Raw genomic sequence first — 4,754 nt, forward strand, 5'->3', positions numbered from 1 at the left:
AGCACGTGGATGTGTTCTGGATCATGAACCTGAAAGCTCTCCAAACCCAGTCCTTTTGGGATTTTATGGAGGCTTCTTTACATAGGCACAATTGATTAAATCATTGGCCAATGGTGATTGATTCAACCTCCAGCTACTCTCCCCTCCCCAGAGGTTGGGGAGTGACACTAAAAGTTCCAACCCCCTAATCATATGGTTGGTTTCCCTGGCAACCAGCCCCCAACCTTAGGTGTGGTCCAAAAGTCACCTCATTCACATAAACTCAGGTGTGGTTGAAAGGGGTTTGTTAAAAATGTCAAGACACCTTTATCACTATTATCACTTAGGAAATTCCAAGGGTTTTAGGAGCTCTGTGCCAACAATGGGACAAAGACCAAATATATATTTCTTACTAAAAATCACAATATCTCAGACATAAAATCAAGACAAAAGGAGAATGTCATGATTTTCTTCCTTACGGCAAACGACACAAAAGACAGAGACAAAGGAAAACTGACTATTTTCTGGGAGGCTAAGATTCAATAACTAATGGGTACCCAAAACCAAATTCACAAGAGTCACAATCCAAAGAAGTAATTCTCACAAATGTTTTTCTCCTGCTAATCTGAATTTAGAAAGTAAAGGACTAGGAGAAATTCTTACCTTCCTCTCTTGACCAGACACTAAAGGTAGGGATCCAGAAAACTGACATGGTAAGATTTCTTACCTTCTGCCAGCTTAGTCAGGTCTCAGAATCTCCCAGCTATAACCCCTGGAGCGAGCAGAGTGTCCCAGTCAATGCTATCCTATCCTCGTCCCCAGAAACTGCATGGGAAGAAGAACTCCCTTCTACCCTTCTAGGTTCTGTGGCTGGCCTAGAAATTAAATTGACATGAGACAATTTAACAGGAGAAAAGCATACAAATTTTATTCTACATGTACATAGGAGTCTCCACAAGAAAATGAAGACTCAAAAAGCAGATATGTCCAAGTGCTTATATACTAGGTTGAACAAAGAGTAGTAATTGTGAAAAAGTAACTAAGATGTATGAGGAGATGAAAAGAAGAGAAGAATTGTTTTTTTTTTTTGTGAGGAAGATCAGCCCTGAGCTAACGTCCATGCTAATCCTCCTCTTTTTTGCTGAGGAAGGCTGGCTCTGAGCTAACATCTATTGCCAATCCTCCTCCTTTTTTTCCCCAAAGCCCCAGTAGATAGTTGTATGTCATAGTTGCACATCCTTCTAGTTGCTGTAAGATAAGAATTGTTTTAACAAATTCTGTCTGTACAGATTTCTCTAGGCCTTGACTCTATCTCTCATGATAAGAATGTTTCTTTCTTCGTGGTATAAGGAGGGCATCTTTTACATGGGAGTTTTATCTCTTGCTTTCAGGAAGAAAAAAGGGGGGTCAGAATGTCCTTATACCTGCTGTTTTTCAAGTGCCTTTAGCTCAAAATAATCCTTATGCCAAAGTGGCATATTTTGAAGTTGCAACTCCTGCCAGCCTTCGGTAGTACAATGCCTGGTACAAGAAGGTGCTTAATACAGGCTGTGGAAGGAATGACTGAATGAATGAGCGAAATAAAACTGCAAAAAAAAATTTCCTTCTTTTGTTTATAGTTAACAATGTTCTGGCCTTTCTGCTAAGAAAAGGAGTTAGAGGAGGGCCACTGATCTGTGTGTTGAGTTATTTTATGTAGATTAATATATAGATTAATTTATACAGATTAATGTTAGCCCATTGGACATGCTTTGTTTGGCCTGAAATTTCTTGAATATTTTAATCAATATTTAAAAATAAAGACATTTTCTCCCAGTTTTATTGAGATATAATTGACATATTAGTTTAAGGTGTACAAAATAATGATTTGATATATATAGACACAGATATAGTGCAAAATGATTATCACAATAAGTTTAGTTGACATCCATCACCCTACATAGTTAAAAATTTTTTTTTCTTGTGATGAGAGCTTTTAAGGTTTACTCTCTTAGAAACTTTCAAATATACAATACTAACTACAGTCATCATGCTGTACATCACATCCCCAGAGCTTATTAATCTTATAACTAGAAGTTTGTACCTTTTGACCCCCTTCACCCATTTCCCCGACCCCCCACCTCTGGCAATCACCAATCTATTCTCTGTTTCTATGATTTTGGTTTTTTTAGATTCCACATATAAGTGAGATCATACAGTACTTGTCTTTTTTTTTGTCTGACTTTGTGGTGTGTGTGTGTGTGTATATATATCACATTTACCTTATCCATTCATTCATCACTGGGCACTTAGGTTGTTTCCATATCTTGGCTATTGTGAATAATGCTGCAGTGAACATGGGGGTGCAGATATCTCTTTGAGATAGTAATTTCTTTTCCTTCAGATAAATTCCCAGAAGTGAGATTGCTGGATCATATGATAGTTCTATTTTTAATTTTTTGAGGAATCTCTATACTGTTTTCCATAGTGGCTGTACCAGTTTACATTCCCACCAACAGTGCATGAGAGTTCCCTTTCTTCCACATCCTCGCCAACACATTATTTCTTGTCTTTTTGGTGACAGACATTCAAACAGGTGTGAGGTGATATCTTACTGTGGTTTTGATTTGCGTTTCCCTGATAATTAGTGGTGTTGAGCACCTTTTCATGTACCTGTTGGCTATTTGTATGTTGTCTTTGGAAAAATGTCTACTCGGTTCCTCTGCCCATTTTTTAATTGCATTGTTTGGGTTATTTTTCTATGGAGTTGTATGAGTTCTTTATACATTTTAGATATTAACCCTTTATCATATGTATAACTTGTGAATATTTTCCCTCATTGCAAATATTTGCCTTTTTATTTTGTTAATGTTTTCCTTTGTTATACAGAAGCTTTTTAGTTTGATGTAATCCCACTTGTTTATTTTTGCTTTTGTTGCCTGTGCTTTTGATGTCGAATCCAAAAAGTCATTGTCAAGACTGATATCAAAGAGCTTACTCCCTATGTTTTCTTCTAGGAATTTTATGGTTTCAGGTCTTACATTCAAGTCTTTAATCCATTTTGTGTTGATTTTTGTAAATGGTATAAGATAGAGGTTCAGTTTCATGTTTTTGCATGGGCTGTACAGTTTTCCCAGCACCATTAACTGAAGAAACTATACGTTCCCCATTATATATCCTTGGCTCCTTTGTCAAAAATTAATTGACAAAACTAATGTGTGGGTTATTTCTGGGCTCTTCTGTTCTATTTATTTATGTGTCTATTTTTGTGCCAATAGCATACTGTTTTGATTACTCTAGCTTTGTAGTATAACTTGAAATCAGAAAGTGTGATGCCTCCAGCTTTGTTCTTTCTCAAGATCCCTTTGGCTATTTAGGGTCTTCTGTGGTTCCATAGGATTATTTGTTCTATTTCTGTGAAAAATGCCATTAGAATTTCAATACAGATTGTATTGAATCTGCAAATCACTTTGGATAGTATGGACATTTTAACAATATTAATTCTTCCAATCCATGAGCACAGAATATCTTTCCATTTATTTGTGTCTTCTCCGATTTCTTTCATCAATGACTTGTAGTTTTCAGTGTATAGATCTTTCACCTCCTTGGTTAAATTTATTCCTAGGTATTTTATTATTTTTGATGCAGTTATAAATGGAATCATTTTCTTAATTTCTCTTTCTGATAATTCATTGTTAGTGTATAGAAATGCAATTGATGTTTGTATACTGATTTTGTATCCTGCAAGTTTACTGAATTTGTTGATTAGTTTTAACAGTTTTTTGGGGGGAGTTTTTAGGGTTTTCTATAAACAAATGTCACCTGCAAATAGAGACTGTTTTACTTTTTCCTTTCCAATTTGGATGGCTTTTATTTCTTTTTCTTGCCTAAGTGCTCTGGCTAGGACTTTCAGTATTATTATGTGAATAACAGTTGCAAGAGTAGGCATCCTTGTCTTGTTCCTGATCTTAGAGGAAAAGATTTCAGCTTTCACCATTGAGTATGATATTAGCTGTGGGCTTGTCATATATGGCCCTTATTATGTTTAAGTACGTTTCCTGTATACCTAGTTTGTTGAGAGGTTTTTTTTCCATCATGAATGGACGTTGAATTTTGTCAAATGCTTTTTCTGCATCTGTTGAGATAATCATCTGGTTTATATTCTTCATTTCATTAATGTGGTATATCACATTGAACTATTTGCAGATGTTAAACTATCCCTGCATCGGAATAAATCCCACTTGATCATGGTGTATGATCTTTTTAACGTATTGTTGAATTTGGTTTGCTAATATTCTGTTCAGGATTTTTGCATTTGTGTTCATCGGGCATATTGGCCTGTAATTTTCTTTTCTTAAAGTGTCCTTGTCTGGGTAAGGTATCAGGGTAGTGCTGGTCTCATTAAATGAGTTTGGAAGTGTTCTCTCCTATTTTTTTGGAAGAGTTTGAGGATTGCTATTAATTCTTCTTTAAATATTTGGTAGAATTCACCAGTAAAGTCATCTTGTCCTGAACTTTTGTTTGTTGGGAGGGTTTTGATTACTGATTCAATCTCTTTACTTGTTATGGATCTGTTCAGATTTTCTGTTTCTTCATGATTCAGGTAGGCTGTATGTTTCTAGGAATTTTTCCATTTCTTCTAAGTTGTCTGATTTCCTGGCATATAATTGTTCATAGTAGTCTCTTATGATGCTTTGCATTTCTGTGGTATCAGATGTAATGTCTCCTCTTTCATTTCTTATTCTATTTATTTGAGCCTTTTCTCTTTTTTTCTTGGTAAGTTGAGCTAAAGGTAT

Source organism: Diceros bicornis, chromosome 3 (assembly GCF_020826845.1).
Source record: "Diceros bicornis minor isolate mBicDic1 chromosome 3, mDicBic1.mat.cur, whole genome shotgun sequence".
In the NCBI taxonomy this organism is placed as follows: domain Eukaryota; kingdom Metazoa; phylum Chordata; class Mammalia; order Perissodactyla; family Rhinocerotidae; genus Diceros; species Diceros bicornis.